The sequence below is a fragment of the Artibeus jamaicensis genome, unplaced genomic scaffold (genome assembly GCF_021234435.1).
Source record: "Artibeus jamaicensis isolate MK-2021 breed Jamaican fruit bat unplaced genomic scaffold, CSHL_Jam_final contig_797, whole genome shotgun sequence".
Classification (NCBI taxonomy): Eukaryota; Metazoa; Chordata; class Mammalia; order Chiroptera; family Phyllostomidae; genus Artibeus; species Artibeus jamaicensis.
The window spans coordinates 22,432,238-22,454,956 of NW_026521977.1; positions in this window are offsets into that span (position 1 = coordinate 22,432,238).

Consider the following 22,719-nt stretch of genomic DNA (forward strand, 5'->3'; position numbering starts at 1 on the left):
TGCTCTTCCAGTAAGGAATGGTTTACAGAAACGGCATCTCTGATGAAGTCATTAATCAGCTTCACCCTCTCCAGACTCTCTCGGCTTCTTGCCCTGTGTGAAATCAAGTCTTATTTGAGGTACCAGTTTGTAAGGTTTTTACTTGCAGCTACATTAACTGATATAACAATCTTGATTGTTTGCTTTCATTTCTTGTTTTTTTTAATTAACTTATTATTGATACTATTACAGATAATCCCATTTTACTCCCCTTTGCCAGCCTCCGCCCATCCCCAGACCCCTACCCTATGGCCATCCCCACACTGTTGTCTGCATCCATGGGTTATGCATGTACTTCTTTGGCTAAGCCCTCCATCTTCTCTCATTCAGTCCCCGTTTTCTTCTCTCCCCTCTGACAGCTGTCAGTCTGTTCTCTCTATCCATGCCTCTATTTCCATTTTGTTGTAATTTCTGATACCTCTAATTTAATCTTCCATCTGTAGTGCTGTTTTTCACTTTGCAAAAAACGCTAAGGGCATCCTTTTCTAAAAAAATAAAAAGTTTCACTTTCCTTTTTTTTTTTTTAGTAGGATGAGAAGAAAATATCAGAACCCTATGTTTCCAAGTTCTCTCAAAAGGATTAGCTTTTCCTTCTGTTCCTTACAAATGTTAGACTAGAAAACACTCAAATGATAACCTCAAAGAGTTTCACTTGCTGCAGGTGACCTTCTTCCTCAGCCGCTCTCTCTCATAGAGATGGCCCAGTCTCCTGACATGTAATTCTTGCAGTTTAGTGATGTGGAGGGAAAATGAAGAAACACTACATGAAACTAATTTCTAATTCTTCTGTTTCTTGTTAATATCAGGTTTTTTTTCTGTTATCATATTGGGCTTTTTGCATTAAAGAACACTGTCATTCGGATAAAAACATTAAAAGATAGGTTATATTTATAGTTTTAACAACAAACTTAGTTCAGAGTTATTTCTCCTTGCAAAGGCATTGTCTGATATCTGGAAATTTAAAATAATTATGTTATGAATGGTAACACCATGAATGGGAATCTGAACCTTCCCATCTTTTTTAGGCATATGTCAATCTTTACTATGTGTAACATTAGCATCTCCAGTACCTTCTTCCTTACCTTGGAAATGGGCACTATCTGAAGAAATTGATTTATTTTATATTGGTAAATTTTTACATGGCCATCATGCTTTGATCTATAACCATGCTTCATCATAGTTAAGATGTACACTGAACGCAAGAGGTGTCCTTGGCCTTGTATTCTGGAGGCTGAGACTTACAAGTTTTATACCAAACCGCTATATAATCCCTGAAGTGTGCAGTTTTAAAATAGATGTAATAAGTTTTTGAAGGGAATGTCAGTCATTGTACAACTTTCTGTTTTAAATTTGTGTAGTGTTTCATTTTATATTCAGAATTTATAGCACTGTCTAATTTATGGGATGCCAGAGTCCTTTGAGATCAGCTGGTCCAACCTCCTCAGCACCCAGATGAGAATATTGAGACATCAAGAGCCACATGACCAACTGTGGTGTCATGACGACCTCTATCAAACAAGAAACAATGTCAGACACCAACCCACCTCGCCATACTTACTATAAATCACTGATGTAGGAGCACATTTGACAAAAGACATTGAATTACTGAATTAGAGAATAATATCTGGTAGACGCCTTGCATCTTTTATAGTCACACAGATTTATATCCTATGAATAAAAACAACAAAATACATTAAGAGGACATTTCAAATAAGTAAGACAACACCTGAAAATGACATATAATATGTGGTATACAGTGAATGAAACTTGTATTCAGTATTACTTAACATCAGTTTCTTGGATATAGTATTTGTTTATGTAAAGAATTTTGAAAAAGATGTTTCTATCATTTTGTTGCATATTTTCTTTGTTAATTATATGTAGCTCAGTATATTATTCATCCTTAATATGTTATCTATCCTTGCTTGTATTCATATTGCTTGAACACATAGCAGGCATGTATTTTGATATATCATGTAAGTTAAAATACTTAGTACATGGAAAATGTGAAAGTTTTTTTATAAAGGCTTTATGTCTTTTTTAAAAAAGCTCACAAATTATGTTTTACAGAACTAAAAAGTCCTATTAGTTACACTTCCAGTTTTATAGTAGCTTCTACTTGCCAGTGATCGTTAAGTGAATAAAACATCCATCAATCATAAGGAAATCAGCTCTGTTCATAAATCATTATGCTCGATCTGTTAGCAGAGGTGAGCTAAATGAACATTTCAGGAACATCTATAAAAATTTAAGACCAGGAGCTAGGAGAATTTTCGAAATCTATTTAATAGTCAGAAGCCTTACAAGAAAAATTCTGTCACTTTCTTATTTCATGGCATAGCATGTAATCTAAACAAGTATTTCTCCTTGCATATTCCATGACTTTTACATGGAGTCGATTTTCCTTCCTTACGCAGGACTTTTACACCTGAGATAAGTGTTCACTAAGGAAGTAAACGGCACATGCCTGCCATTCCTTGGGTCCCTTTGCTTCTCCTCATTGGAGACTTCTGCTCCACCCCACCGTACCCCTAGCCCTCAGGTGCTCTCGGTTTGCTTAGCAGGCCCTTGTTTGCACCCCAGGAACTTAATTTATTTCTACCCCAGATCATATTGTATAAGATTTTGACATTGAGCTCTTCATTTTGCCTGGTCTGGATGGTACACATACCTAACTTTGCAGGATAAGAGAGGAAGACAGCCTCCCCGACAGAGAGTCACTTGGAAGATATGACCCTAGGAACTAAAACAGCCCTGTTTAGGAATCTTTCTGTTCTATCTTCTTAGCACATTGTTCCCCACATTGACAGGATAAAATACAAAGTACATGCACTTCAAAAGCTATAGTCAAGGAGAGACAGGAGAATATGGAGACTTTAAAATTCTCAATAATCTCATGTGATTTCTGAGAAAAAATATACTGTTTTATTGTCATATTTCTCTTTTAATGTTATGATAACTAATCGTATAATACAAAAAATGTACACAATTTCTTTTTTCAATTACTAAGGATGGCTGAAGTAAACATTGAGAATTTTGAAAACACGACCGTACATTGGTTCAGTCCACCTTTTTATATAAATTATGGGTAGTAATTTTGAAACAATAGATGTGTAACCATTAAAAAATACCTTTTAGCACTTTCAATAATTTGACATTTCCTGTTTTATAACTGGTGATTTTTGCAACACTATCAACTACTAATTAAAGAGCATTTTATAAAACAAAAATATCCAATATTTTTTAACTTGATAAGGAGAATATATAGGTCCTCCCAGAATTCTTGCCCAAAGTAGAATTGTCTCCAATGATAAATGTTACAGAAGAATGGGTTTCAGCTCAAAGTAATGAAGAATTACCTTGCAATAGACCTTTGCAAAGATGGGAAGTACTGTTTTGGAAGATAGTCACTCACCAAATATGTCTTGGCTCAATAATCATTAGGCAGGACTTTGAGCATGAGGATTCAAACATGAAATATGCAGACCCTAGGAGTTTATGATTATATTAACCAGTTAAGTAGTCACTCCACTTGATGGTGAAGATGTTTTTCTTTGATGTTAAGGTTGTATACTCTACCACAGAGGCACCAATGGTAATTTTCAGTTTACTGAACTCAAATGCTCAGCATCTGTAATTGATCCACCTTTTGTGTCCTCGATGGCATCTAACAATCAGAAGTGTAGTCAGCATTCAAACTGCTGACATTTTTGTAACAATTTTAATTCCATCCCAGTTTTACAAAAGGAAGAGGGCGTACATATTTGTTTTATAAAAAGCTCTGCTATTCTTGTTTTAGAAAACTAAGAGGTCACAGTGACCCTTCCCAGTAATCAATCTCAGGCAGACTCTAAAGCCAATTAGGGAATTGAATGTGCTTGTTCCTGGGTTTTTGTTTCTTTTTCTGCAAAATGAGGTGACAACTGTAATCTGCTTCAGGAGGTTTTGAGAGACTGAAATTTTTAATACTTACAAACTGACATTTGTATTCACTTGAGTGCTATTATTTTCTGACTGCAACTGAGATTTGTATTTGCGTAGTAGGTGTTAACTATTATTTTCAGAATACAGATCAGTATTTTGCAATCAGAAATTAGGTGCCTCCCTTATTCCCTTAGACTTCTTGCTGAGAAGTGACCAGTCCCCTTCCTTTTGTTTTGCTTGACTTTTCTAGAAGTTTCCTTTCTTCACTTTAGCTAAAGACATCCTCAATAGAAATTGGAAAGTTCCAGCTATTCTTAGATTATTTGCTTAAACTTACAGAAGGGATACAATTTGTGTTCACTTATTTTTAATAAGCAATCACAACTCTTTTTTTACATTTCTCTTGTCTCCCGTATTACGTATCTATTTCTTTGCCTGCTAGAAACCCTACGATCCTCACCTTTTCCTGTCCACTAGACTTCAGAAGGTTGGAACACCTTGTCACCAATTCTTACAGAGCAGAAATCACAGGGTCAGCTAGGTCCTTTCCAATTAACACTCCAAATTGTATTTGTGAGGTGTGAGCTTCAGTGCCGTGTTCTCTACTGGCAGACCTGGTGAAAGAATTCCATCAAACATTGCCTGCGGAGACTCACGTGCCCTCAGGTATCACTGGAGATGTAAATGCTTTTTAAGGTGTTTAGAAAGAAATGACAAAACACTCTCTTAGTAAAGCTGAAACGAGTAAATCATGATTTGACTTGATTTGATCCCCCCATCATGATTTTTTAAAAAGAAAATCAAGAAGCACAACTCTGGCTAGAATAAATTAAATAAATACATAATAAATGAATGAATGAATGAATGAATGAATGAATGAATGAATTCAAGCACAAAGCACCTCCATTTTACGAGGGCAGTTTGGAATACCAGCTTGAAAGTGAATCATCTTCTCTGCAAATAGATAACATGTTTTATGGAGTAATGAAGAGGAGGAGTGGAGTACCCTGTCGGATTGAATTATATTGCCCTGTTGCTTTATTGCTTTGGGGAAGTAGTAGCCAGTTTTTTTCCCTATGTCCTTGAAAACTAAGGTATTTTTTTTTCTTCCTACTGTGATGGAAAAAAATAGAGAAACGTGTATATCCAAACTTGGAGGGGAAAAACAATATATATGCATATGTTTAAATCATACATATCTGTATGTTCCTGTAAAAATAGGTAGTCATATTCATCTGCGTGTGATTTCCCAAACATCACTCACTCTCATGACTTTGCAAATGCTGTTCTCTGATCTGACATTACCCCTTTCCCTTTTATGCTTCTGTGTTCTTTCTCTTTCTTAGTTACTGCATTCACGCATTGAACGTCTGTAAAGCCTTTCTTGACTTCCTTCAATAAACACCTTGAAGCATTCATTTTCCTGGACTTCAGTGGATTGTTATGTAAATTTCTATCAAAGCTTGTTTACTCATGCTCTAATTCTTTTTAATACATTCATCTTGCCACACTGATACACAGCTTCATGAAGCCAGACTGTATCTTATTTCCCTTTAAGTCTTTATCTAGCATCTAGCACATATTATACACTGAATTGTTTATTAAATGTTTAAACATAGCTATGTATATTCAGTATGTTACATGGCCTGTGTATGTTTTTATGCACACAGCACATTGTGTGGACACATAAAAGGAAGATGCTGAGATAGATATATAATACAAAAGATACATGAAGAATATAAAAAAAACAAAAAAAATAACACATGAATTATTGTAGGTCCATAACAGCTGCTTAACTCTACCTTGCAAAAATCTGTTATCACAACTCAGAGTGAAATGCTCTTGTTCAGAAACTTTGAGCACTGAGTTTGCATTCTATTTCTAAGAAAATTAAATTTTTCTATGTCAGATCAAGGATACCTACACTTGTTTTTCTACTCCAAATATGTATTTCCTCAAGTTCAGGTACTATAGTGTTTTCATTAACTTTCCTGAGATAAAAATACATGTATCTAAAGCCTCCTTAGTAATCAAATCAGTAGATGTTATGACAAAGAAAGAGCTAACTCAGTTACTACTGATCTACAGTTTCTCTCCAAAGTCCACATGTTCTGTAGCCCACTGACTATTTTACAATTCTTATATGATGTTCTGCTTCCTAGACATGCCTTTAATCTATTTTCTTGTCTTTAACACTACTTAGGACTCTTCATGAATCCCATAGATGTACGTGTTACATGGAATACATTTAATAAAGTTGATCTAAAATATATTTTATTCTAAATTATGAAAATTACCGTCAACCCTTGCTTCTATGTATTACCAAGCCCATTTATATTAATGTTAATAATGGGTGTTTTCTTAACCTTTGTTCAAATAATTGTAAGGTAAAATATTTTAATGGAGTTTTATAGTTATTAGTTCTAGTGGTTGTTCTCATCTTGTATTGATTGTAAGGATGGTTCCTTCAGCAAATTGTTTCCAGCTAGTCTCTTACCTACTTTTTCCCCATTCATTCAGCCAGTATAGACTGAATGCTATATTCACAGAATATAGTTGGCAGAGAATATAGTATGAAGTGCACTAATACATGTAAAAGCTCAGATCCCATACTCCAAAGAGCTTGTTCCCTTGAGGGTCACAAGCCCACAGACAAGCAATTATATGTAAAATGTGTTATGACATCTCAGAGAGAATGTCAGCCAAGGCTTCCTGGAGGAGTTGCTATTTCATCATCATGGTGTTTTCAGTTGCAGAGCATCTTCCATCTATTAGATGATAGTCTTTCCAATACTTTCTATTACCACTCAGACTTAAATCATGAAGGATCTAGAGGAAGAGGGAAGAAACACTAAAATGCTGAGAACGATACCATTAAAATCAGATGCTCTCTGATATATTTAGTACCTGACTTTATTACTTAAACATTCTCTAGGTAATTCCTAATAGTTTTAGATCAATTGTTATTGAAAAACCACTTTTAAAAACTCTGATGAAACCAATATATTCATATACAGATATCTATGCAAACACATATTCAAGGCCTGTCTGGAAGGTATCTAGCCATGTAATATGAAAAGTAGAGATATTTATTGAAGAAGATAGAAGATACAAGCGACAATGTACACAGGACAATGATGTCTCAGTCCTCTTCAAAGTAGGCACCTTGGGACCTCACACAGTTCTCCCAGTCACCATCAACTGCCCTATTGTATTTTCCTGAATATTATCAATGGTCTAGAATCTTTTTCCTTTCAAAGGCGATTTTGCTCATAATTTTGGGAAAAGCCAGAAGTTACAGGGCACCAAGTTTTGGCTGTAGGGATCCGAATCACTACATGTATACAAAGATCATGTATCACTACATGATCTGAATCACTTGGGCGATTTGATGTTTTATCAAAAAAATTTGCATGAGATGTGATGCATGAGCAGGTGCATATTTGTGATGAAGCTGCCAACCACCAGTTGCCCCTAGCTGTGCTCTTCTAAATCATGCAAATAGTTTCTGCAGAGGACTGTTGAAGCTTAATGCAAAATTTGATGCAGATTCTTTGCTCCACCTGCTTATTTTGAATGGGATAGTTACACAGTCCACATGCTCACTCAATGAGCATCTACCTACCACCTCTATGACTAGTACAGTGAAGTCATCATCGTTCACACATGCACAGTCCAGTCCGCTCTCCTTGGCTGCCAGGTTACATCAATGTCACACAAACCATTCTCATTATATTAACAATGGCTGGACTCTTTCAGGATAGGCCTTATCATATACATATGTTTATGGTATGCTGTACACATATGTTTACACGCAGATATATATTAATGAAAATTATTACTGATTAGACAATATAAAATTAAATCAATTTGTACTTACGTAAATGTACTGGCACTTCCATGAAGTTTTATTATGAAGACTAAAGGGAATAAGAGAAGACAGTCAAATAATGTGAGCACACATGTGCATACAGCCACACACATGTGTACACATGCATTCACACACATATAAGTCAATATCCTAGCACTGTTTATTTCTAATCCTTACTATACATGAGTTTTGTTACTGATTTATAGAGACCATATTCCAATGCTAAAATGTTCTTCCTTGGCCTGTATCAGTTTGTCTGATAATGATTCAATGTCTTCTCTGCAGTTTAACTTTGTTTCAAATTGTTGATTAAAATCACTGTTACACAGATCTAAGGTCATGGAAACTCTGTTAATTAATGTCCTTTGCAATATTTAAGAGAAGCGGATATGAAGCTAAAAGAATAAATAGATTACTGAAAACCATACAAATTCACAAAGTCCTAGAAAGAGTCAAGTTTTCAGGACACGTTTTAAGGTTGTAAAGGTTCAATGTAATCTACAAGATACCTTTGCTCTATTTGTAAATTGTGTTAATGAGCAGTACTTTGTAAGATACAGTAGTATAACTGATACTCTATTGAGTGTAAACTGTTTTAATTGCAATGTTTTGAGCTACCGCTATTGGTTGGGACATGTATAATGGGTATTTAAAAAATAGTTTGACACGGCTTTTATATTATTATCTTTTTTTTTTCTTCTGGATTCCAATTAGGAAGATATTCTCACCAAATGTTTTGCCCCTTTAGTATGACAGCAGTGTGCTAAGGGAACAGAGGCAGCCTGGCTAAAGGAGGGGATTAACTGAAGACTTTATCAGTATCTACCTTTAGAGGCAGATTTAGGTTCTCAAACTGCCGTTATTAAGTTGTTGCAAAAACTAAGTGAGCAGAGGCTCTACTCTGAGGCAATGCAGAAAATAAAGCAAGACAGAGCTCCTCGGACAGAGCAGGAAGAGCCTAAAATGATATGCTGACACCTCGGTCAGGCCACACGAGGCAAAAATAGTGTAAGAGACAAATCAGTATCCAGAAGGAACCAGCGTTATCAATGGATACTTACAATATACACTAAAGAAAATGAGCAGAATTGACAGAAATTTCTCTATAGGTAATTATCCATACCTATGGACTGTCAAATATATAATAAATGTATTTTTCATAAAATTCATGAAGGTTGAGCCAAACATCTTATTCATTATATCATAAAAATCTTGGAGTGAGTGGTCTGCATTTTTTTATTAGAATTAAGATTCTAGTGCTCATAAACCACTTCCAGAATTTGACCTCAGTACATGATATTATATTGTTTCTTGAAAATTGAAATATGTATGGATTCATGTTAAAAATGGAAATCATTTGCCACAAAACCTTGTGGCCAAGAATCTACTACAGAGGAGAGAGAGAAAACTGACCTCAGGGATTACTGTGGCTAAGACACAGAGAAAAGCTGACAAGTCTCTACACAGATCCAAACAAGAACACTTGATTTAATTACTCTGTAAACTAAGACAGCTTAAATAATTAGCAAGGCATAACCTAAAAATGCAAGATTGAGTATAAAAAAATCACATTGTTTTGGCTTATGACTTGTTTAGATTTTTATATGATAATTGATAGGTACTAATGAAGATACAAAGAATTAAGGAGAGGACTAGCATTCAGAATTTAGGTATGTTCTCCACATATGGATAATTCTTATACTAATGTTGTTCTTATAGTTTTATAGTTTATGTTATCTTAGAAAAATGGTGAAAGATTTTGAAATTAAGTAAAAGATCACCAGGTGTCTTGTCCTTGTCCAGTATTTCAGGTTACTTGCACATTTTATTTATATTTGAGCTATTTCAAAGCTCCATAATTTGTAGAAAATTAACAGTAACAACCAGTAATTATTTTCCATAGACATGCAAGTGGATTTGCCTATTGATTTATCCCCTCAAGTGAGTTTTGCATTTATAACCAATTTATTTCCTCATTCTTGATTTCCTATATATGTATCTTTACTCTGAATTCTCCTTTGGACTAGTTTTAACTGGTAACTGAGAGTTAAATAAAATCTTTGACATATATTTAATTCATATTTTGATGAGAGTCATGACTTGCCCATTAAAAAACATATTAACAGGCAATTCTTAATATCTGTAATAAAATGTATGCATTCCCTTAACCTGCAACAAATTATGAGCATCCACTATGTGCCAGGAACTGTTTAAATTTTATGCTTTCATGAGTTTGTATTCTAATGCAGGAGACAGACAATAAAAGTGTGCATAATAGTATATTTTCATAGAGTAATAAATTCAACTGGGGAAAATAAAGGCATATAAGAGAATAGCAGGAGTCAGTACACATTATGAAGGATGTTGAAATGGGATAAAACAGTATTGAGGGGCCTGTGGCTGTGCTCTTCCAAGTAATTTCTGCCTTTCATTGCTTTTGAGCTCATTTACAATTCTAAGTTTTAGACAACTAATAATAATAAAAAGTGCATTTTTTAAAATACACATACATTGTATCTAGTGAATGCTGTTAATATCGTTTTGTGTATGGTCTGGTTTGCTATCTATTTATAAGTTGCTTCAGAATTCCTTATTGTCCACATATGTGTGGTACTTTAAATTCTCTTTTAAACTCCTGGTAACGTTTTACCGGTTCCTCCTAATGAATAAACTAAGTAAAGTCTTTGACTTTTTAAATGTGTTTTATATTTGCATGACAGTCTTGATTTTACCTTTTATAAAAACTGTGGTGGAGAAATGGAGCCATTGCTGAGATGACCTCTTTGAGCAATAACTGAACAGTGTGGACTGTGTGAATATCTAGAGAAAGGACGTACAAGAGAAAGGGGAGAAATGCGGAAAGACTCTAAAGTAGAAAAAACTAGGTATTGAGTAAGCATGAAGAAGGAGTCAGTTTGAAGTGATATAAGTCACACAAAAAGTGGTTGGAGGGGGTTGAGAGAGGTAAGCAGCAATTAGGCTGAGTCAGCCCATATACATGAAGATAAGAAATTGGCATTTTCTACCTCTGACAGAGAAGGGGAAGGATTAGATTTTACTTGCCTTTAGAAAAGGTCTCTGTAAATGCTGGGCTAAAGATAGATTTCAGTTAGGAACAGTGGAAGAAGAAAGACTCATAAAGAGACTATGTATTTTGCAAAAACTGTGATCATGATTTAGACATAGGGTGGTAACAAACGTAAAATGGTGATCTGATTTACAGTATGTTGTTTTTTAAAAATTAATTTCCTTTTTTCTTTAAAGGTTTATTTGTTTATTTATTTGTTTGTTTGTTTATAGAGAGAGAAGGAAAAAGAGAGGGAAATATCAATGTGTGGTTGCCTCTTGAGAGCCCCCTGCTGGACACCTGAACTGAAACCCAGACATGTGCCCTGACTGGGAATCAAACCAGAGACACTTAGGTGTTCAGTCCAGCATTCAATCTACTGAACCACACCAGCCAGGGCTTGATTTACAGTATATTGTTAAAGATAAGTCAACAGTATCAATAAATTAAATGTGGTTTGAAGAGAAAAAGAAAAAACCAACCGTGATTTCTAAATATTTAGACTGAGTAACTAGGTAAATGATAATATATTTATTAAGTGCAGTGGTGGTGGTGTTGGGGGTGGAGTTTGAGGGTGAAATCGAGAGCTCCACTGGCTGTGTTTAACTTGGCATGTGTATTAGACATCCAAGGGCAGATGATAGGTAAGAGTCTGGAGCCCTGGGCAGTGATATCCAGGGTGGTGGGAAAAAAATATGACCATAATAGCATATATAAAAAACATAAAACTACGGGTGTGGAAAAGATGATTTGAAGGGAATACAAAGAGCAAAAGGAAAAGGGCACAATACTGAGTCTTTTTGCAACTTAATGCTAATGATTTAGCAAAGCAAAAAATAATAATAACTGAGCGGCTGAGGAGGAGCTGACCCTGAAGTAGGAGGATAGACAGGAGCACGTAGTGTCCAGGATGCCCAGCGAACCAGGCGTTTCGAGAAGGAGGGAACAGTCGATTGTGTTAAGTCTGCTAAGAGGTCCAAAAATACTGACAGGATGAAAATTCTTGGCTACAATGGCTTGGCTACAGTTGCTTCCCCTGTCCTCCAAAATGGAGTTTTTTAGGATGAAAGTACCCTGGATTGCATTGTGAGTGCCGCTGGTCATGGATTGCTGGTCATGGATTGCAGGCAACACTTTCATGAGTCTTGCTATAAAGTGAACTAGATAAGGAGAAAGGAGGTGGAGGGGGTGTGGGAATTAAAGGACTGTTTTTCTCCTTTAGATGAGAAATATTGCAGTATATTTACATGGTGATAAAAGCTAGTCCAGTGAAAATGAATATACTGCTGAGGAAGAGGAGTTCAGAGATAACTGGAGGATAACTTGCATAGACAGGAGGTGAAGATTCAACAGTGGGTGCTTAAGACGGAGGTAATAGTGAGTGACAGTGCTGTGTAACAAGTGGTGAAACAAAAGAACCAAATAACCCAGAAAGTGGTTCAATGATACGTTTGGACGTGTTAGTCACCAAAATCACAACAAAAATAGTGCTGGAGACTAAAATTTTCAAGAAAGAAGGGGGCATGAATTGGAGGTTATTAGATCATCACAAAGACAGGATGCCTCAGTGGTACAGTGTGAAAGGAGGTCTTTTATGAAGGAAATGGCATATTTGAGTGAGAAGTAGTTCACAAGTGGAAGTGAAGGAAAAGGAAGACACCTACCCCCAACTTAGCTTCCTGAGCAGGAGAAAGGTTGTAAGAAGCTACTGGCGAGGTTTGCAGCCAGGTTTCGGCTAGACCGAGATGGTGAAGGGAATACTCAGAGAGGGTTTGGAGAAATAATACATTTTATCTTTGATGGCTGGTACATGTTCTGAAAGGCACAGCACAAGGGTATGACAAATGAGGAAAGTGTATTCCCACACACGTTTAGTTTAGTGGTTAAAGAGAAACATAGGAATAAAGCCCTAGCTGATGAGGCATGGTTGTTGGTAGAGGGAACATATGCCTGCCTTCTATGCTGCCGTTTCAGCGCAGTTCTTAGTAATGCTTTACTTCCACTTTCCAACTGGGAAGATACATTGTAGACCACGCTACTTCCCAATGAAGGAGGTAAGCAGGAATAAAAACCTGATGTGATCTGGGCTTATATTCTCTTAGAAATGAGTTGGTAATCAGCTCTAATTATAGACCCATCTTCGGAATTGGTCCTGCAAGTAGCCGGTTTGCAGTGATGGAGCTGGCGGACCAGCATCAGGGAAGCCTTGGTCCCAGCAGGAACACATGGAGTGCTGGGATATTCTTTATGTGCTGCTGTGGGTGGTGTGGGTATGTGTGGTGGGGCGGGTGAGGTTTTCTTAAACAGATTTAATGAAACTTGAAAGCTACTGTTAGCTTTTAAAGTCTTTTGTTTGTCACAGCGATTTTCAGCCTTTTTTCATCTCCTGTCACACATAAACTTGTTACTCAAATTCTGTGGCACGCCAGAAAAGATATTGTTTCCTGATCGGACAAAAATGTTGATTCATTCACATCGTTGTTGTGTTGGCTATTGTCATTATTTTTTATTTGACAATCTAAGGGAAGAGAATTCAGTATCCCTGATTAAATCATCAGGTATTGCGTGTTTTAGAAATTCCTGCAGTACACTGTTGTGCCACACTGCACCAGTTGAAAACCACTGGTTTATAAGACTCCCTTCTTGAAGTATATTCTCATATAGTCTTCTACTTTATAAATGGAGGTTATGATGGTTTGAGGAGTGTCCTCCCAGAACCACACAATGAGATTTTACTTGGACATAGTCTGTGCACCTGTATGTAGTTAAGAAAATGTCTCTTTGAATTAGGGTGGGTTTAAATCCAACAGCTGGTTTCCTTATAAGAGACATGGAAAGAAGGCCAGGTGAAGAAGGAGGTGGAGGTTAGCATAATGCAGTTGCAAGCCAAGAAAAGCAGGGCTTCCTGGGATCCACCAGAAGCTAGACAGAGGCAAGAAAAGATGCTTCCCTAGCATCTTCAGAAGGAACATGGCCTTGCAGATACCTGCATTTTGTACTTCTACTATCCAGACTTGAGGGAATAATTTCATGTTTAGCATATTATGGGGTAATTTCTTAAGGCAACTTTAGGAAACTTTAGAACAAAGACCAAGAGCAATTTAAAAAAAAATTAAATGACTTAAATTTCCATCTCTTTTGGATATCCTTTCTATTTCAAGGTGAAAGGCAATGAGCTTTATTTTTATATCTTTAAAGAAATTGACAAACTGTTACTTTTAATGTAGTTCTCTTATCACTTTGCTATCTTCAGGAAAATGATATGGAGTGTAAACATGGCTTGCAGCTATGTGAATTTAGTATGCTAATTAGTTTTTTCGGAGGCATATTTAAAAATAAGACTTATAGTCAGTAACTTTTATAGACAAGACACTAAAGAGCATGGGGATTTGGATAAATTAAAAGATAAATGCTCTAGAATAGGGAAATTTTTGTAGCTCCAAACATCTAACTGAATTATTGTACTTATAGGCCAATAAGTTTTAAAGCTCCAATCATAAATTAAAAGCTACTTCTTGACATGGAAAGGGAGAATATACCATTGCTAGAGGTGGCATAATGTAGTTGTCAAGAAAAATTCAATCCTGATATGTTTTAGTCCTTTTAACATGCAGCCTCATGTGTCAGAATACAAGAGATCTGACAAATTACCAAAGATGGTAAGATGAAGCAAAATGGAAAAATAATTACTGAATTAATTTGCCTCTAAAAATCAAAGCACACTTACGTATCAGGTGGTGGAGTTCTCAGAGCTATAATCAAGAAAAGATATTCAAGAGCTGAGGCAATTTGGCACATTATATGTCAGGCAAATCAAGAGAACCCATGGAAATGCAAAATATACCAAAGCCAGAGGTGGCAGGAGGCAGATGTCAAGAAAAATTCAGGAGTGAGAAGGAGAAATTAAGAACTAAAATCTTGTGTTATTTGCTCTATATTCCCCAATTTTTTTCTCATCTAACAATTAATTAGTATTTTAGAAAATTTTCTCACATTCTTAATAAAAAACAACACCATACTTATGTATCTAGGCATCTTCTCACACTCAGAGATGCAAACTAATTGTAATTAGAAGAAAGTCTTACAGCAATTCCTTTTAGCATATGTTGCTACATTAAACAAACTACATATTGTATTATTTTATATACAATATGTACATTAACTCCTTCAATGATAAAGGTCTTCAAGCATTTTTCCATTTATATACTTGTTTACTTTTCATTCACTTTCTAATTAACACAACAAATATCTATTGAATCCTCACTAAATGCTTGGCACCCCTTTTGGCTCATGGAATATTTCAGTAAAAAAATGCAAGAATTCATACCCTCTACAACCTCGATCTCTGAGTCACCCTGTGGAGTGGCCTGCTTGGGAGTGTACCCTGATTGGCTTCAGACTGTGATCTGATCAAGAAATAAATCTTAGTTTGATATTTCAGAGTACTTTATCATAATAACTTAGTACAGCTTGCTCTACTTAACATGTAGGTGAAAAATAATTTAAAGCACAATTTTATAAGCAACCAAATTTTTATCTTAACGAGAGAGTGTAATACAAATATTCTTAGCCACACTAGACTTCAGAATGTTTGGCAAATAGAAATCCAACAAAATCTAAGCCTAAAATCAATGACAACCCAAGCCCAAATGTACACAGTAATTTGTTGGGTTGGTATATCTCTGAAAGTGAATGATCACTTTATTTGTGGTGATTCGACATGAGAATTTTAAAGAGAACTATACTATTATAAAGGGGAGAATAATAATGGAAAATATAAAAAAGAATACTGATAATTATTTTAAAATTATATTTCAATCTAAGCAAATTTGTTTTATGTTGTTTATTATGTGTAACTAAGTTTAAAAACCCAAGGATTTCAGGTAAGTACAAAAGTTGATTTGTAAACTAAGTTTTTAAAATACTCTAAGTTTAAAACAAATGAGAATAAAATCCTACTTTGATCTCAATCAGTACACTCAGAGATCTTAAAAGGAGGTAGACATAAGGATCTTGTGGTTCTGATATCTAACACTGAACAAAAGCCATGATTAGTTTTTCTAACCTGGTACATTTAGGCAGCTTCATTCTTAATCTATGTTCCTCTGGAATCTGTGCTCTTGAGTACCAAGAAACACCCTCCTTCTGAAAAAAGTAAACATTTTTAGAATATATGAGATTTGTTTGGAAAAACTCAAGCTATTGTTAAGCCACTGTTAATATAACAAGAACAGTTTCTGTGACATCAATGTAACCAGACAGCCAAGGAGAGTGGACTAGAATGTGCACGTGTAAACAATGATGACTTCACTGTACTAGTCAGTGGGGAGGGTAGACACCATTGAGAGAGCATGTGTATTGTGCGGTCGTCATATTCAAAATGACTGAGTGAGTAAAGCAACAAATCTACATCCAATTTTGCCTTAGGGTTGAACATTCCCCCACAGAAACTATTTAGATGAGTCAGAAGGCAACAGCTATGGGCAACTGGTGACTGGCAGCTTCATCACGATAATGCGCCAGCTCATGCATCACATCTCGTGTAGAGTTTTTGGCAAAACGTCATATCATCCAGGTGACACTGTCCCCCTGTAGCCCAGGGTTGGTGCCCTGTGACTACTGGCTTTTCCCAAAATGAAAATTAGCTTTGAAAGGGAAGAGATTTCAGATCATTGATGAGAGTCTGGAAAATACAATGGGGCAGCTGATAGTGACTGGGAGAACTGTGTGAGGTTCCAAGGCGCGTATTTTGGAGGAGACTGAGGCATATTTGTCCAATGTACAATGTTTCTTGTATCTTGTATCTTCTTCAATAAATGTTTCTCTTTTTCTTTCTTTTTTAAAAAAGATTTTATTTATTTATCTTTAGAGGAGAAGGGAAGGAGAGAAGGAGAAAAATATCAATCTATGGTTGACTCTCGTGAGTCCCCTGCTGGGAACTGGCCTGCAACCCAAGCACGTGCCCTGACTGGGAACCGAACCTCAATCCTTTGGTTCTCAGGCCTGTGCTCAATCCACTGAGCTACGCCAGCCTGGGCTCTCTTCTTCATATTACATGGTTGGACACCTGAACAGATCTCGTATATGGCTATGCTTTCAAAATACAGATTGTTAAAATATACATATAAGGAAGAGTAAAATACACCCTAATTCTTTGTTAGAGAAGTAATAAGAAAAAAGACCACATTTCACACATTTTTTCTTTACAGAGGAAAAATTAGTATTCATTGTTGCATCATTTCAAGGGTTTTCACAATTTCTTTTCTGTAGTTGTTTTTCAAAATTGAAATGAGGCCAGAGAGTAGCAGTTTCCCACCCCTTTTGAAACATTCACACACAAACACACCCACAGACAATGAGGAATTCATTTAGATCCTTGTGCAACCACGCCAGCATCATCCCGATGGTCAGTGCTGACAGGCAAGTACTGGTTAGGGGCAAGGCATGGTCTGTAGATAAGGCTACACTGTTAAGGTTTTGCCTTTTTCCCCCCAGGAATGATCACAGTGTGCGATTATTTTCTTCACTTACTGGCTTAATGACAGAGGATTCCACTCTCACACTAGACATGCTTAAGCTGCAGGAAGTAAGGACCAGAGTTCTCACTGCACAGGCTTGGTCACGAAGGCAGTTCCAGGTCACAGCCTGCCCTTTTCTATTTTCTGCCCTTCACTGGTCTGCTGTCAGGCACGATGATACTGTGGGTTGAGGCAGGTGTTGATGCCTGACTCAAGCTGAGCAGAGAGATTGGGATATTTAGATGAGAAAATTCTCATTCAGTTTGGTATGATTTTTGTGAGAGAAGATGGGTAGACTTCTTTTATCTGTTATGCATAAGAGGAAGAACCAGGAAATTTGTGTTCTGGAAGAAATGTTGGAAGTGCTTTGTATATAAAGAGAGAGAGGCAGAGCTGAGAGCTTAAACATCCAGCCAACTTTTAAATTCTCATTTTCAGTCCCACACTGAAGTTCTACTGCCCTCCTGTTTTGGGGCCCTAGGTGTGAGCCTCTATCCTTAAAATAAAAACTCTCCTTTCCATTTCCATTTGGTTGAGTTGCCTTAGTTCCTTGCATCCAACATTTCCTATTGAACGTAGATGACTAGTTTCCACTATACCTGGACTGAATTTGTAGATTTGAGACCCTTATAAATAACCCAAGATATTTTGGCCTATGTTTATAATTCTGACTTCCCACCTTGTATTTTAAGACCTGACTTCTGACCCAGGATGAAGAGCTATGTCAGATTCTCTGTAGATGTAATCTCCTGTTGACCTCGCCTGTCCTTTGCTGCCCTCCATGGCTCCCTCTCACAAACATTTGTACCTAAAACACACCAGACACGAAAAGATACTTCATTTTCACATCACTGGCAAAAACAGAGCTTTCTGGCAGTGCAGTTGAATTTTCATAATAGTAAAGTGCTATAAGAACTAGGATTATTCTTGAAAAGAAAAAATATGATGGAGAAAATAAAAGATAGATGACAGAATTCCTGAAAGAAGGAGAAAGGTTAGTAATAACTTTTCTTGTCAGAGTATCATAAGGCCTTGACATTCATGATTTTTTAAATTTAATATTTTTTATAAATTGAGTCTCCATTATTAAGTTAAAAATTAAGAAATAACTGATTAATTTGTTGGTGAAAAATGTATAAGATTTAAAAAGAGCAAACTAATACTTATTTGGAACTTTGAAATAGTCTATGGTCTGGTTTCAAATTCCCAAAGAAGACAGCTATTTTTATGACAATATTGAAATGCTAATTAGACATCAATTGAGTAACTTAGATATCATTAGAAAGCAAACACCGATGTTTGTTTCAAAAGCTGTTTATATGTTTAAATAATGTTTTATTTTGAATTAATAAAAAACTAAAATGATTTAGTGAAACTAATGATCAATTTGAATAAATGACAAGACTTTCTTATTCAAACATAAGTTATCATTGCCCAAGATTCTCAGCCAATTAGAAGTTTTTAATATGGGTAAGCTATGCTGTTAAATTAATATGGAAATAAAGACTAAGTTCTTTGGAATTGGTTGCAGTTTTCTAATGGAATTGACTCCATTATATTTACCTTAAATCCTTTTCCTTTCCCTTCCAAATATAAGTACTTGCTTAGGCATTTATCCACAGAATAAATTGCTTATCAAACATTTTATACCAAGCATTGTGTTGGCCATTTTAAGGGGAAAAATATGAAACCCACTTATCTAAATGCACATTCATAAACAATTGTAATGCAGAGAAAGAAGTGAGAGTATTTTAAGGTACATGATTTCAAGAGGTAAGATCAAGAATGTCACAGCCAAGGGGAGATAGAGGAAAGTTTATAGAGAGTCTTTGAAGTCTGAATGAGATTTCCAAGCAGGAGATTTTAAGACAGGCATTCCTGGGAGGATCAGTGTTTCAAGTGCAAGAAAAACATTGACAAGGTAAGGATGACATCAAGTGCATTCTGTGACTAGACTTTATAAGGTGATCAGGAGAAATGCAAAAAGGAAAAAAGGAAACAAATATAATGCAAATGAGCTGGTGTTCTTTCATCTTGCTAACACTCATTAGTTTTATAACCACAATTTTAAAAGAGTGTTTTAAGACTAGCGGTTGGTAGAGTATGCCCCAGCCAGCTCCATCCTGCTACCTGCTTTTGTAAATAAAGTTTTATTGATATACAGCTTGGCATCTTAATTTACATATTGTTATAGTGGGTTTGGCAGTCTAATGCAGAGTTGCGTGGTTACAACAGTGACAGTATAGCCTGCAAAGAATTAAATAATGCTACCTGACCCTTTACAGAAAAAGGCTGCTGAACACTGCCCTAGATTTCTCTGCAGATATTAACAATGGGCTTGGTATTAGGTGTCAAAACAGCTGCACAGGATGCTGAAGCTACAGCACACTCAATGCTGCATCACTTGACAAGTTTCTTACACTTTCAGCACCAAATGCAAAGAATGATTTAGAAGAAGCATCACATAATTATATTCTAATGCCTTCTCAACCATATTTGAGGTCTGAAAAGATGTCTTCTAAGTGAGAGAATATTGACTTTTTACTTTCTGACTCTAGAAATAACAGAAATGCTGTTTTTCCCCAATAGCTTTCTGACTTTTACATTAATTTAAAGATTAAAAAATGAATATATGAGAAAAAATAGCCTCCCAAATGACTTTTTGTCTCCTTGATTGCAGTTTAGATTAGGACTGTTTTTGAACTTAAGATCCTTTAAGGCATAATCTGCACTGGTCGCTTTTACCTGCTTTGAAAGTATGACCTTTCCACCTGTCCCGAGTGCCATCAACGCTTTTATCAGCAATCCTCACCACTTGGCAGGCATCCTATCTGCGTAGCCGCTGTTTGGGGGAAGGAAGCAATGATGCCCTGGGGTTATTTTCTTTGTGATGGAGACTTAGAACTCTCCAGAGTCCATTTCCAAGGTGAACTTGGCTCCTGCGGTTATTCACCTGCCTCCTTCAGAAGTGCTTCTAAGTCATTCATGGAACTGCTTCTGAATCCCTCAGAAAAACACTGTGGGATCTGCAATGAAGGGCTCAGAAACTTTAAAAAAGTGTTATTGGTAAATGTTTTTAATAAAAATTGTAAATATTACATATTCAGCAATGGACAGGAATACTAAAAAAGAAAACCAAATCACAATCAAGTAAAAGTACCTTGGAATGACTTGATGCCTGAGAAATCTCCCTCTGAGAGTCTAATGTCAATTAAGTGCTTTTGCTGTTTCACGAGACTGATTTTTCAGTGTTTGAGACCTGTTCATTGGACAGTTTGTGGATGCTGGCACAAGCTAGTAGGTAAATATTGGAGTTACACACACACACACACACACACACACACAAATATATACACACACATACTGTAAACCTATGTTTGCCCTATACAGGGCAAGGCAAATGTAGGTTTACAGTTAGTTGCAATATAAATAAATAATACAATGATGATAAGTAGTAAGACAAGAATAAAATCTGTTTTGTGTGCTCAAACTGTAAACCTAAGTTTCCCTATATGGAGGCATATGTATAAGAGGGAACCCCCCGCAAACCAGAATTATTTATAAAATTTTTGTATTTATTCTTACACATATAAACTTCAGTCACTTTCAAAGCAGTCTCCATTTGATGCAATACATCTATCAACACTTTTTCCACTGCATAATACAGTCTTTGAGCTCGTCAATTTTGATGCTTTTTGGTGCTTCTGTCTTTTTTTTTGTTTCACCACTTCCACACTGGCAAAACATTTCCCTTTGAGGAATTTTTCAGGGAAACACACAAAAGTCACTGGGGGTGAGATCCAGTGAATAGAGAGGGTGAGGCACAGGGGTCATGCTATTTGGGGTCAAAAACTGCTGAACATTCAGCATGATGTGGGCAGGTGCACTTGCTTATAAATTACCCATCATGAAATGGGCCAACACATTGAAAAGGTCTTTCAAAAAATTCACTGAAGCCAAATACAGCCTCTCACAACACCACCATCTGGCACACTGATACAGATAGATGCCTAGAACACTCACTTAGTGTAGGAAGCATGCCCTATTAGGTCTGAATTTTATTTTAGAAAGATTACATTGGTGAGAATATGCTAGAGAGAACAAAGTGGAGAAGAAGTAAAAAATAGGGTGGCTGGTTTGGTGGGTAGGCTGTAACTCCAAGAGAAAAGTAGAAGCAATAATAATTTTCAAATACTGTTTAGTATATATGGTCTAGTTGCTGCTCCAATGTCTAAACATATGTTGACTTAATTTATTCTGACATGAATCATATGAGGTAAGGGACTATTTTAACAACATTACTACGGAGGAGGAACATAAAACACAAGACTGCTCTGGTTTGCCTACAGTTACACAGTTGGTAATGAGCATGTAAATGTGACCATCTATTCAGTTAGAGACGTTTACTCAGGTTTTAATTGAGTGAATTAAGTGAATAAAGGGCCAAAAGTTGGAATCACATAGCTATGTATTTTCTTCTTGTTGCAACTAAATTGCTATTATATCAAACCATGATTTATTAGTAAAAATAGTTAGATCACTACTTTTTACTAATTCTACTATTCCACTATTCTTTGAAATGTAGAAATACATTTTGCCTTGTAGAGAGGAAAAACACTTTCTTCTTTCACTATAAAAGAATAATATTATTTGAATGTTTTGTAGAATTTACCAGTGAAATCATCTGGTCCTGGACGTTTTTTCTTGAGAGATTTTTGGTTATTTATTTAACAAGATATTTAATTGCCTATGAATAGGCGATTAAATATGTTCTCCTATTTTCTATTTCCTTATGATTTAGACTTAGTAGACTGTTTATTCCTAGGAATTTATCCATTTCTTCTAGACTGTCCAATTCGTTGGTGTATAGTTGTTCATAGTAGTCTCTTATGACTCTGTATTTCTTGGTATCAGATGTAATAGCGAATTTATTTCTGATATTATTTATTTGAGTCCTTTCTCTTTTTTTCCTGGTGAGTCTAACTAAAGATTTGTCAGTTTTGTTTATCTTTCCAAAGAACCAGCTCTTAGTATCATTGATCTTCTCCAGTGTTTATTTCATTTATTTCTACTCTAATCTTTGTAATATCTTTCCTGTGTTGAGGGAGAGACCTGGTTCTTCTTGCTGACACATGTAAAGAATTACAGATCAGCAAATCTATTACTGTGTAATCAGTTTATCAGTGACTCGCTCCCATGGAAGAGAACAGGACTAGGTAGAGTGGGGGGGGGTATGAAAGGCGAAGCTTCAGGGCAAAGCAGGGTGGCAAAAGTAAGAGCAGCTGGAGACCAGGGTGGCC